General features: G+C 38.8%; 1 long non-coding RNA gene across 1 annotated transcript in view; it reads right to left on the reverse strand.

Moving 5' to 3' along the window:
- Positions 1-2,370: 2,370 nt before the first annotated feature.
- The window catches only part of LOC116809447 (uncharacterized), a 48,422-nt gene continuing 36,499 nt past the window's right edge, over positions 2,371-14,293 (reverse strand). The window contains exons 5-7 of the long non-coding RNA XR_004369849.1: positions 7,554-7,622; positions 3,299-3,397; positions 2,371-2,634 (exon numbers count right to left, since the gene is read on the reverse strand). This is a non-coding gene — a long non-coding RNA (uncharacterized LOC116809447). The remainder of the gene's footprint in view (positions 2,635-3,298; positions 3,398-7,553; positions 7,623-14,293) is intronic.

Below are 14,293 nucleotides of genomic sequence, written 5' to 3' on the forward strand. Positions count from 1 at the left end.
TTCACGTTGGATGTTGGATTATTGAATTTATATTATTTGCAGGGTAGGAAGAATGGAAGGAAGGAAGGGAGAGGGAGGGAGAGAAGGAGGAAAGAAGGAAGGGAGGGAGGAAGGAAGGGAGGGAGGAAGGGAGGGAGGGAGGAAGGAAGGGAGGGAGGTAGGGAGGAAGGGAGGGAGGGAGGAAGGAAAGAAGGAAAGGAGGAAGGTAGGGAGGGAGAGAGGAAGGAAGGAAAGAAGGAAGAAGGATGGAAGGAAGGGAGGGAGGGAGGAAGGGAGAGAGGGAGGGAGGAAAGAAGGAAAAAAGGAAGGAAGGGAGGGTGGGCATTTTACAGGGTTAACCACTGTGGATAATAATTCATGTAATTGTGTTTCCCTGTGGTGTAGGGTTGGGAAAAGTTATGGAGTATTTGCTTTTATATATATAAATTTGCCAGGGAAATCCTGTTTAAGGAAATGACATTTGAGCAGAAGCATGAATGGATTGGAGAAGTGGTTGGAGGAACAAGGAGAAACTCCCGACTGGAGTGGAGTGAGCAAAAAGAAAGCAGCAGGAGGTGAAGTCAGGGAGGAGCAGGAACAGGTCATCTTGACCTTTAGAAGCTGTGAGGAACTCTGACTTATACTCCAGTGGACACTGAAAACAACTGAGAGGTTCTGAGCAGAGGAGTAACATTATCTGCTGTAAATTTTAAAAGGATCGTTCCTGCTGCAGTGTGGGAATATACCAGGCTTTCTCTGCACAACTGACATTTTGGACTGGATGATTCGTTGTTGTAACAGATATTCCTCTGCATTGTAGGATGTTTACCAGCACCCCTGGCTTCTCCCTAATAAAGCTATAACGTCACCCCCTACCCCCTAGTTATGACAGCCAAAATTGTCTCCAGACATTGCCAAATGGGGGGCAAAGTCATTCCGCTTGAGCACCACTGGAATGTGCTGAAGGTGGCAAAAGACAGAATCAGGGAGAGGGGGTAGGAGGATGTTGTTGCGTCCACCAGAAACAATGGCTGGGACTAGGGCAGAAAGGCTCTCTTTTCTAAACACGCGTATTCATAGCTTGGGTCTGTACCTACGTGGCTGGAATCTCTACAATTTGAGGATATTCAGAAATTCCCAAAGATGAGATGTCAAATATTCATTTACACTCAAATATTTCCCAAGTGCTGTAGAAATGGGGTACATTTGAGCATGAAATCATCCATATGGTTATTCCTTAAAGACTAGGTCCAAACTGTCCACTTCTTTGCCTCTTGGCTTTGTCCAATCTGACAACTGATTCTTTGATTTGCATCCAGGTGAGTTCCTTGAAGCCCTGAACCGAGGACTTCTTGTGTACTTTGACATTTGTTATATCTGAAGATATTCTGATTGGCAACATTTTTAACATAGAGAACTGTTTAAAGAAAATACTGCGAGCACAAAACTCATCCACAAAATGCTGTTTTGGAAAAAGATGGAGAGGCTGTGACTGAGATCATCAGAGAATCAGGCCGGCACCCCAAACATAGGGCAAACATAGGGCAAAGGAGTCAGATAAGAATTTTGTTCAGTATGAGACACTGGACCACAAGACAGGACCCTTGACCTCAGAAATGCAGGAATTCGGGAATATTATAGAACATGAAGTAGCAGAGCCATGGAACAGAATTTATAGCACTAATCTTGAGCACTTTCCCCCGAGGACTCTGTGCTGTTTTTCACAAAGGCCTCTCGGAATGCCAGGCTGTGAAAGGTAGAAATGCAAACACGGGGACAGGAGTGTCCTTTGGTCTAAAGAGTGAGCCATGTAGGTTTCTAGTTCCCAGCATTCCAGTAGTGGTACTGGGAAATGGTTTTATAGGAGAAACAAATCACCCAAATGCAGAAAATGCAATTCCACTGAAGCAAATCCAACTTCCTTTCCTGACGGAGAATGTAATTAAATCCTGCTTCAGGAGGACGGTTTATATCCTCTGCTGCTGGGGGTCTCAGCTCATGCTCATCGCTGGTATTTACAAGATGACATTCCCTGCCTCCTGTGACATGCTGAGGCAGCCCTGACTTTGAAGATGGGGCGGTGGTGCATGTGAGGGAAGGGGGATGAGTGAGGCTCTGTTTTATTTGTAGAGCTTGACTGTTCATCTCTCACATTCACATCTGACACCAGCAGCCCACATCATGCTTGGCTTTTCCAAAACAGTGATTCTAATGTAACACCCTAATGAGCTGTGTTAACTCACCTTTCAGAAGGAGGCTGGGGGGACATACATCACAACAAGTTGAGAGGAAGGGGTGATTGTAACAATATTAAATATAATTATCACCAGCAGAAGTTCTATGAGATGAAGTGACTGAATCACAGCTCATGATGCCTTCAAAATACAATTAAAAGTGCGATTTTACTTTACTTATTTAGTTATTCACTTGTATTTTAAAAGTTGAGTCACTGGCAGTAATCTCATCATGGCCTAAATAAAAAAAATCTAAGAGGTTCATGAACTTGCTACTCACTTTTGGTCCTGCAGTCACTTTGTAACACACAGTCTCTATTTGGAACATAGAATGTCCTGTCCAAGATATTAATCAAAACTCAAGCTTGTTGTGATATCAAATATCACATCTTCTCCCTTCTCAGTTTGGATCTGCTTCTCACTGGAAATAGACAAAGGGAAAGGGCTGTGGGGGTAGAGCTTGAGAGGCACCTGATTTCCTTTCTATCTTTTACACTGTGATCCTTATCCTCCCTCTAACAGCTCACCAGACAGTGTCTGTCATCCAGATCCCGGCAGCGGGAAGACAGAGGAAAAGCCTTATTTGAACTGCACCTTCCTTATCAGGCTTCTCATTTTCAGGGTTCAAAAGATGGCTAAGGTTGATGTTTCTGCTCAAGAGTCATTTTCATGGATTTGCAGAAGACCCCGCTCCTGAAATGCCTTTCACCTGGGCAGATGCATCTAATTATGATGGTAGATTGCAAAGCTTTGCAGCTCCCAGGGACACAGCATTCATTTCCATCTTCTCCTGTGGGGATCCCTGGCCCATCTAGTTGGATTTCTTAGAAGGACTTAAGGGCTCTACCTTGGTTCTCTCTCCCACATAAAACAAGGAAGGGAGCATATTTGCTCCTTTATTCCAGCACTCTGAAGTGCAGGCTGGCCCTCCCCAGGGCAGTGACCGCTACGCCTCTACCTGAAGCCACTATGCCTTTGGCAGTCATGAGTCAAGCTGAGCCCATATTTCCCACACATTCCATGGCCCTCTGAATCATTACGTAGTCACTCCTCACTGGACTTGGGATAGAATGGGGTACCACTACCTGTGCAAGAAGAATGACACCATGGCCAGTAACAGCTCTCTCCCAAGGCATCTCTCCACTGTGCTCTCTTTCTCTCTCCTCTGTAAATACTTTTATAGCCTTGAAAAAAAGGAGGAGATATAATAATTATGCAATAGCTTTTTTTTTAACCCTTGTAAAATCTGTTTATAGTAAACTCTCTCATACACTTCTTGTTATCTGATGTTAATTATTGGAACCTCATTCAAAGCTATGTTAGAAAGAGCCCCATTTAAGCCTCTCTTAAATTTATAAAAGAAAATTGTTCATAAATTAAATTATAAGGAAAAGAAAGTTGATTTTCTATATTCTTCCATGTTTGGTCTTTCCACATGGTCATGGAAACCACCTCACCCCTCTTAATTTTTTAGTTCTTTTGACAGAAAATACAGAAACTATGGTTCCCAACACCATAGGGCAGTACTACTACAGTCTTCACCACCTCAAGCAATAGACTTTCCAACCTCTTCTCTCCATTAAACTTCTCTTTTACCAGACTCTTACTAAATTATCTTACTAAAGATAATTTTTTAGTGTCTCTCTTGTGCTAAGAATTGTAGAGTTCTGGTGGCAGAAGATGACAGAGAGATTTTTTTTTTTGGTCCTAGAAGAATTTATAGTTTATTCTAGTTCTTTCCATCAGAATCCGAAACAATATATAAAAACAATGCAATAGTTTTTTTTCAATACATTTTGATCAATGTGGAAATACGTTTTTGTAACAGTTGAGGATTCATACTATATATTATAATGTTGGTCTGAATAACTGAGTCTGATGATTGAGTTGGGAGGTGCAGGGTGGGGCACGGCAGAATGTGCCCCTTTAGGTCAGAGGTAAGCTGGTGCCACCAAAAGGAACTTTGTTTATCACAATCCACTAGAACTTTTAATTTCTTTGTGTTTGTATTTTCTTTCATAGGACAAGGTCAGGGAAAGAAGCATTTCTACTCAAACTCCCAAATAGTACTGAAAGAATATCAAATGAATAGGACTATAATGGTATATTTTAAACATTTTTTTCAAAAGAATTGGCATTTACCTTTTAACTCCTTCAATGTCACCCTAAGCTCTAGTGCTGGTAACTCAGAAAATTTAACAACCACTGATCCATTCACTATTAAAGAAAATGTTATAAACTCATTTGGACTGAGGTGCTAATTGTTATTTTTAAGGTTAATGATTATTAGTTGTTTTTGATCTTCTAGGATAACATTTGCATTTTAGGCTTAAAAAAAAAATCCCAAATGTCCTTAAACCTGAAGGACTTGGTTAGATAAACATTTTGGGGAACGATGGCAAAGCCTGCTGTGGCAATTTTTTGATAGGGTGAATACCAGTACTGGCTTATCCTCCCACTCAAGAAACACACTTAAATCCAGTGTTGGCTTTGGGAATGCTGAGAAAACATTGGCTTTGGGAATAGAGAAAACATCAGTGGAAAAATGAAAAACAGTAGTGGTTTGAAGGACAGCTTTAGGCTTCACCATATTCTGTACCCATTAAATAACTTCCCATTTTCCCCTATTCCCAGCCCCTGACAACCACCATTTTAATTTCTATTTTTATGAATTTGACTAATCTAGATAACCTCATGTAATTAAAATCATAAAACTTTTACCTTTTTGTGATTGTCTTATTTTACTTGGCATAATGTCGTTAAGATATATCCATGTTTAACCCATGCCAGAATTTTCTTCCTTTTTAAGGCTGAATAGTATTTCGTTATGTATATACACCACATTTTGTTTATTCATTCAGCTATGGATAGAAACTTGGGTTGCTTTTATTTTTCGCTATTGTAGACAGTGCTGCCATGAATATGTGTATGCAAATATGTCTTCAAGATCCTGCTTTCTATTCTTTTGGATAAATATAAAGAAGTGAGATTGCTGGATCATATGACAATTCTACTTTTTATTTTTTGAGGAACTTCCATACTGTTTTTCACAGTGGCGGCAGAATTTTACGTTCCCACCAACAGTGTACAAAGGTGTCAATTTCTCTGCATCCTCACCAGCACCGTTATTTTCTGTTTTTTTTTTTTTTTTGATAGTTGCCATTTTCATGGGTGGGAGTGATAGCTCATTGTGGTTTAGATTTGCATTTCTCTAATTATTAATGATGTCGAGTATCTTTTCATAAGTTTGTTGATCATTTGCATATCCTCTGGAGAAATGTTTATTCTTTTGCCCATTTTAAAATCAAGTTTCAATGCTTCCTGCTATTTTTTTTAAATGTGCTTTACAAGTTAGAATTTCTGAATTTTGACCAGCATGACGTAATGTCACTCAGCATGGCTTTTCAGGCTGGTGTCGGGCTGGTAGAAGGATGAGTTAGAATGAGCAAGGCCAAAACTCAGAGTTCAGGGGAAGATAGATAGTCCAGAGAGAATCATTCCTTTCTTCCTTCGTGCAAACACACGTGCGAATAGCAAGGATTTGTTCCATGCTGCCATGTGCTAGGCACTGAGCTAGAGATATGAAAAGGGACGCAAAGTGGGACGGGATACCTTTGGGGTTCGGAGGGTAGAATCTGCACTTAGACTGCTTGAGTGTGAATTTTAGCTGCAGTATCTGCAGCGTGCGGACATATTTTGACTGGGTTACATCATAAAGAGCTTTTATCTCATGCTAAGGGCTTACTTGTAAATCTGTAAGACTGGGACCCATTGAAGGGTTTTAGGTGTTACAAGCTTCAAAGAAAAACAAATGAAATAATCTAAACTTTTAAGGAAATTATCACAGAAAGACAGATTTAGAAAACAGAAAGGGGAATAAAATCCCCCTAAAAGCAAGGGCTGTAATGGACACAATTAAGTGCTAGGGTCTTATATAGTTCTATAGTTGACTAGTTATATGACCTGACAAAGTCATTTTAACTCTCTGGCTCAAGGTTTTCTTATATATAAAAGAGGGATAATGCCTTATAAAACTTAAAAAAAAAAATAAGATGTACTCAAAAGTGTATTGCAAGGGTTTCTTTTTTTCTTTTTCTTTTTTCATTTTTTTGCACACAGGAGCAGTACGCTGTGTTTTAAAGGATATTTTAAAAATTGGCTTGGTTTCCTCTACTTACACCATTTTAGCCCCCACATTTGGGGCTATTTCACCCTCATTTACAAGCTTAGACCTGAGCCAGGGTCTGAGATTCATCAGGCTCCAACCCATGCCAGTTTAGGTTTTTTCTGGTGTTTTGTTTTTTTCTTTTTTTATCCTGGAAATTTGGCTATTATACTTTAAAAAAAAAAAAAAAACAACTCGCTTAGACTGTTTGCTCCCCTATTTTCTTCTTCCCTTTCCCCTCAGCATCATGTATTGGGAAAAAAAGGTAAAAGTCTGGATTAATGAATCCAGAAATTATTGTTACCTTATATTTTTACCTGTATTGTTACCTGTATTTTTCTAAGGCATCATAATCACACTACAAAGAGGTGAAGACACACAACACCACAGTGAAGGATAGAATGCTAGTTCCAGTTTGATTTTCAATATTTTTCAAGATTTTCTTTGGAGCTGAGTATTCTGTTGAAAATTTTTTTACACTGAAAGATCAGGAGATAGAGTTTTAGGTGAATATACAACCAGGTGTATGCCCCGGACAGTCTATCTCAGAAACACAAAAGTTTTGTTCTTTCCGGAAGGGAAGGAAGAGAGCAGCAACTGGCCACCTGGCACTCCTGCAACTCGTCTCTGATCAGGAAGGAAACTGCCTGGGCTCCTGTGGAAAATTAGCTTATTCTCACGGCTTTGGAATATGTTTCTCCATTCATTAAGAATATCTTTCTATCAGAATGGGCTGGGGGAGAATCAAGAGAGAAATTTACTTTTTGATCCAGAGATCAAAAACTGAAAAGTCTTTGTTTGTTTTTATAAGAAAGAGTAGCAGAACAGAATTAGAATGTAGATTTGAAGAAACATAAGGAAAAATAAGCCTGTGATTATGTGAATTGATTGTTGTGTGTTTCTTTGACTATTTTAGTTATTAATATATATAAGTCAGACTGCGGAAGACTAGGAGGAAGATTATGTCTTTCCTGATCAAATTATAGCCCCAGCACATGGCACAGTGGCTATAGTAGATATTCAATAAACATTTGTTAAATGAAAGAAGGTAAGGAGAAGGAAGAAAGGAATGAAATACATAGGGAAGGCAAAAAGGAGGGAATGATCAAAGAAGGCACATATACAATGTGTTATTTCTCTGTTGAAACTGACAAGAGTACAATTGCATTATTTACCTTGTTCAATAAAATAAATCTGAAGATTTTCACAAACAATGTTGTGGAGTGAGCATTCCATATCCTTACCTATAATAAATATCAGGGATGAAGTGAACATTTGAGGGAGAACCTTGGTGATGAGTTACAGATCGATTATTTCAAGCAGTTTCCATTCACTTTTCAAAAACAAAGAGATTGAATTAGAATCATCCATTCACATTGACATTCATCAATAAAGTTATAGATGACTCAGCAATATCTAACCCAAAGCCTTAATTGAAGATGCAGCTGTCTGGAAAGATTCTCCCCTGCTACTTCCAAAATACTTCCTTTAAATTTGAATTGTGGAATGTTTCTTTATTGGAAAAATAAGAGCTAACATTTATTCAGTGTTGACAATGTGGTGTGAACACCTATTCTAATCACACACACACACACACACACACACACACAAAATCCTTTAATTTTCACTAGAACTCAAGATATGATAGATATTATCATAGAGTCCAATTTTACAGATGAAGAAACTGAAGAATGGAGAGGTTAAGTAACCTGCTTAGTAGAAGTAAAATTCAAGTTCAGACCAACTGACTCCAGAGGATGTGTTTCTATCTACTGTGTCTCATTGTACTTTCTGATTATATTTTAAGTCTTTATGTGCATGCTTTGTTTTTGCTTCTAGTACAGTGGTTGTCAACTAGAGGATTGTTTGCAAATCTGGAGATATTTTTGAGGTGCAGGAAATGTGGTAGAACATTCTAGAATGCACAGGACAGTGTCCCACAACAAAGAATTATCTAGCCAGAGGTTGAGAAACCTTGTTGTAGAGTATTAGACACTAAAGGACAAGAATTATGCCTTACTTACATTTGTATAGCATTTGGAACAGAGTTGGCTGAAAATTAATATTTGTCCATGAAAAACTTAAGTTACCTAGTCTATTAAAAGGAAGGAGTTTTACTTAATAATCAATAAGGTACTACTGAACTCTAACCCAGCAAATTAATGTCTGTGTCCTGGAAACATACAGTCTACCTATTGAGGCCAAGGTATTGGTTTTTCCTGCCTCTTAACTGTACGATGCTATGTTATGAAATTACATAGATTAAAAGCAAAAGAGTATAGGTATCATTAGAAAAAAAGGTAAGTAAGCATACAAAATATGGTTTTTATTTAACGAATATGAGAAACAGATGGAAAAGTGATATTACTCACCTTAAGAATTTACCAGCCGCAAGGGAAGTATAATTTATACAAAATTTTGGAATGAATGAGTTTTATACCTAACATCATTAGGCTAATGGCACTGCAAATCATAACAAAAAGATAAAATTTTAGTTTAACAAAGCTTATTATGAATTGTTCTTGTAAAATTCTTTGTGCTTATATGGCACAAGACACAGACTATGGTTCCTTAGTCTACCTCAATCTGGGACTCAAATTTTTTGGAGTCTAACTTGTCAACAGAGAACACTTCCCCAGCTCAAAGACAATAGCATCTCCCCTCCTTTTTGTTGACTTTCTGCAGGTAAGGTGCCCTGCTTTGTCACTCCATGAGAATACTAAAATAAAAGTGCTACATAAAGGATAATTGTTGAAAACTGATAATGTCTCTCTTTCATGGACTTTCAGAAAACAGGAGCTAAAATACACCTTTGAGCTAGCTCCATAAGGGAGAGAAAGTAGAAGAATGCTCTGACGTAACAATAAGGTACCACCTGATTTAATAGGAGTCAGGGTTCTCGGTAGCCTTCAGTGTCCTGCCAGGATACTTCATGAAACTGAAGAGACTCTCGGGTTCAGAATGTCTTTCTTTTAAAAAATTTAACAGTAGTGTTATCTAAAAAGTCTTGTAGCCTGCTCTATTTTTATGGTATTTTGAATGGAATTCTTTCTATTTTCCTGGAAATCTGAGTATCAGCCTCAAACCTGTGGGCAAAGTGAGCTGGAAAGTCAGACATTCCACAAACAGGAAACAAACATCTCCAACCTATTATAACCCAGCCCCAGTGGAGATAAGCAAAACACCAAAACACCAGCAGAGAGACGTTTGCTGTGAAGTAATAATCACCACACACAAAAAAAATGCAAAAACAAAAACCCCATATTATTAGGAATTGAAGAGCTTGGGATTTTGATATACTAAGCTAAGATAATAAAATAATGTATTATGCCCTGTTGCTGAAATTCTGAAAATGCTGAGGGCAAAGTAGTCTCTGATCCTGAAGGACCCCGTGAGGCTGTCATGGGACTTACCTGGACAGCTTTTGCAGTAACCACTGAATGAAACCACTGAAGCGCCTCTCTAAGGATCTGTAACTCTCTAGTTACAGGGGAGAGTTTTACCTTCAAGTGTCACTGAAAACACAGATTAAATCCCAAGCCCAGGTGGTTGGCTTTTCTTTCAAACTCCCAACCATGGCATTTTTGTGGGAGTGTACTATTCAGAGAGATTCATTTGTTATATTTCATTATGTTCAGGTCTGTGATTTTTTTTTTGAAATAGTGCTTTTTTCAGATTTTTTGATGGCAGCTCTTTTAAGAGAATTGTTAGCTGGGCATGGTGGCTCATGCCTGTAATCCCAGCACTTTGGGAGGCTGAGATGGGAGGATCACTTGAGGTCAGGAGTTTGAGACCAGCCTGACCAACATGGTGAAACCCCATTTCTACTAAACAGACCAAAATTAGCTGGCCCTGGTGGTGGGTGCTTGTAATCCCAGCTACTCAGGAGGCTGAGGCAGGAGAATCACTTGAACCCAGGAGGCAGAGGTTGCAATGAGCTGATACCGTGTCAGTGCGCTCCAGTCTGAGTGACAGAGCGAGACCCCATTAAAAAAAAAAAAAAAAAGAATTGTTGACTATTCCTAGGTAGGGAAAAAATTAAATGAAAAATGGCAATACCAGTAGACAATAATGCAGCTATGTAGAGTCACAATGTCTTTGATGTGTTTCTAATATCATTATTTTTATGACAATTTTTTTCTTTTTTTTTTTTTTGAGACCGTCTCCCTCTGTCGCCCGTTCAGTTGCATGATCTCAGCTCACTGCAGCCTCTGCCCACAAGATTCAAGCAATTGTCCTGCCTCAGCCTCCCAAGTATCTCAGCTAATTGTTGTACTTTTAGTAGAGACGGGGTTTTACCATGTTGTCCAGGTTGGTCTCAAACTCCTGACCTCAAGTGATCTGCCCGCCTTGGCCTCCCAAAGTGCTGGGATCACAGATGTGAGCCACCATGCCTGGCCAATTTTTATGATAATTCTTAAATTTATTCCTAATGGTGCTTTTTTTCTCAAGGATTCACATGACCTATTGTCTTTAATTATGATTCATTTTATAACCAGAAAATATCTCAAATAAGTTAATGGCTCACCATCTTCACTGTCCCGGCCTTAGTACAAAATACACCATCTCCTACCCAAGCTACTGCAACAGACTCTGAAACCCTGTGTCCACACTTTCTCTTGCCAATCTATTATCCTTGAGGCAGCTATCATGTTTGATGATCTGAGACACTTGTTTTAAACCCTTTATTTTTAAAACGTTTATTTTCCTTAAGAAGAAATCTAAATTTTTAAGATATGACTGACAACGTTTATCAAGACCTGCCCCTTTTCCAGCCTCATGTTGCATCAACCCCTCATACATCCCCCACCATACCTACAGACTCAGCTCAGCCACTGTGGCCATCTTTCAATTCTTCCAATTCTCCAAATAGCCTTTGACATGCTCTTGCCTCTATCTAGGATACTCTCCTCCCTGATCTCTGGCAAACTCACACTTATCTTTCATGTTACAACTTACATGCAACTTCTTAAAAAAAAAAAAAAATCTCCCTTAGCTAACTCATCTAAACTGTCTGTATCTCATTATTATCTTCCAAAATACCTTGTATCCTAAGTGCTCCCCAGTGCTTGGTGCATTATAAATACACAGTAAATATTTGTTAAATAAGTTCAAAAATGGTCAAATTTATAAATATGGGACATTATTTTTAATAATGCTGATAGTAGAATTAATGCATTTTTGCACCAGCAGTATAGTGAAAGGTAAAATCTTTTAAATGATTTTTCAACTACCAGGCATTTTAGTCTTTCAGCTTAAAAAATATAATCACAAATTACAAGCTATCAAAGCAATTTCTAACAATCAGCTGGGGGACTTGTCTGCACAAAGCCTATTATGTTTGAGCCCTAGTGCCTCTCTGGATGGAAAAGGATGGAGTGTGTTGTGAGAAGTGTCTCATACTGTAGTGTGGCCATATGGGGCTGGTATGAGACTAGTTGGAGACTGAATGTGACGAGAAAGAGTAGGTTGGGCAGAACTGGCTGTACATAGACAGACACGGGACCAGAAACTATGTGGAAGCCCAAGATTAAACATAAATATTGTAGCAGAGAATGTCTGTGTTGAGTAAACAAAGACAAAAGGCTAGAGAGTATTCAGCAGGTCTGGTTTCCAAAGGTAAAACAAAAGAAGCAGGAGCATTAGCAGGAATGTAGATCCTCTGCTGCAATCTTGCAACTAGCAGGACCAGCATCAGACTCCAGGGAAGAAACCCTAAACTTTGGGCTACGGAGTTTTTGAGCACATGTCCCTTTCCTGATGTGATCAGAAGTTGGGATCAACATTAGATCATTTGGCAGAACTTTGGTTCCAGCCTAATTCCATTGGCTCAGCATGCATGGTTGCAACAGATCCAGCTCCTACTGTGCTATGATCAGTGGGCTGGAAATAAGCCTAGTGGATATAATTTACATGATATAGTGGATGGATAACTGAATTCATCGGCTCAGAATTCTTCCAGGATTGAGTGTCTTAAACGCTTGTCTATAGAGGGTACCCATGGCACTTTATGAGTGGCTAATCTGCAAGGAATCACTCTTAGACAAAGTACTCCTTCCCTATCAAGTCTTGCCCATCGATAGCCATGCTTTTCCCTTATTGCCTGACACACAATCAGACTTTGCTTCCCAGGCTCCTTGAGGTTAGTTGTGGCTACATTATTGAGTTTTGGCTGAAAGAATGTGAGTAATAGAAGATAGATACCATTTCTAGATCTGATTTCCACAAATTCCTGGGCACCCTTTCATCTTTCCCAATATCTGTTGACTGTAGGAGATCTAATGGAATATGCTAAGGCCTTAAAAGGTTGAAGAACCCTGGCCTTGAAATGACTATACAAAGCTAAGCTCCTTGCTAATACACATTAGATTTGGTATGAGCAAGAAATCAACCTGTGATTTGTTAAATCACTGAGATTTGAGGGATTGTCTATACAGCAGCTAATGTTACATACTCTGAATAATAAGTATATAAAGTAAGAGACTGGTAGTGGAAGATAAGTAGAGAGCTAAATAGCACATGAAATGCATGAAAGATCAAGGCCCACTTGGAAGATGGGAAGATTCTACTGGACAAAAAAGTGCTATGTCAATGGGTTATTTTTGAGTTTTGTTCACTAAATTATAAAATCAGGGATATATCCTGATCTATTTAATGGAATTGCATGGTAAAGCACCCCTTGCCTTTTCTCTTTTCTTTCCCCACTACCTTGCCAAATATTTTACACATCCCAAAGTCAGTCAACATTAACATTTGCAAATGCTCCTGAGTACGTTCAGCTTACATTGATGAAGCTCCTACTCTGTTCTGTCACTGCTAAGTGCTGAGGCTGAAAACGCAGTAAGACTTGTCTTTCTTTAAGGCATTGAGAATCTAGTGTAGGATACAGCTGTTTAAACAACACGAACACTGCTGTAATTGAGAAGCATACAAGACAACAAAAAAGAACAGCCATCTAGTTAATATTAATTACATCATTAATATTTTTTAACATAGAACTTACAACTTTGTATTTATGTTTGTTCTGTTTATTTTATTTTCCCTGACCTTTTCCATTCCATATCCTTGGTGTCTAGAGTATTGCCTGGTGATACTCAATAAATATTTGTTGAATAAATAAATGAAACTGGGTCAGTGAACTTTGTTCTTATTCATCTGACAGAGGAGATCTAACATCAGGTTAGGAATTTGGACTTTAGCCTGTAAATGGTGGGGGTTCAAAAGAGATGTAATTCAGACAGTGACATGGTAAGAGTTGTATTTTGAAAATTTACTCTGAGATCTGAATGGAAGATAGATTGCAGACAGTCAAGCTGTAGGCATGATAATTAGTTAGAGAATGATAATAATAGATTAGAAAGAAGACTAAACAATGACAGTATCAGTGAGAAGAGAGAGAAGTGTAAAGTAATGAGAGTGACTGGGAAATAAAAAAAAATGACAGGGCTAGAGTATCTATTGGATATGGTGAATAATGTTGGGGAAAGGAGGTAAATGAACCCCAGGTTTTTTGCTTGGATAATTATAGAGACAGGAATTCTGTTTGACAAACATTTTGGAGAAAACAAAATAATCAGTCCAACTTGGACAGTTTGGGCTAAACATAATGGTAGAACATGTAGTTTGAGTTGGCAAGAGGCAGGAAAATATACGGACTTGGAACTGAGAAACTAGATAAGAACTAGAGGTAAAAGTTTGTGAATCATCTAAACATAGGTGGTAGTGAAGGATGAAGCAAGGATAAGATCAGCCAGAAAGGGTAAGAATCTTGACCAGAGAAAGACAACAGGTCAAAATCACTGAGGTGCTCCTTAAAATTAGACAAAATCTCCCACCTCCAACTTAGCTTTGCAAATATATGAGCTTCTGTTGCTGTTGCATACTGGGACCCTCAGTGTACCTGGCTTGAAATACA

This window comes from Hylobates moloch, unplaced genomic scaffold, assembly GCF_009828535.3.
Source record: "Hylobates moloch isolate HMO894 unplaced genomic scaffold, HMol_V3 SCAFFOLD_1, whole genome shotgun sequence".
Classification (NCBI taxonomy): domain Eukaryota; kingdom Metazoa; phylum Chordata; class Mammalia; order Primates; family Hylobatidae; genus Hylobates; species Hylobates moloch.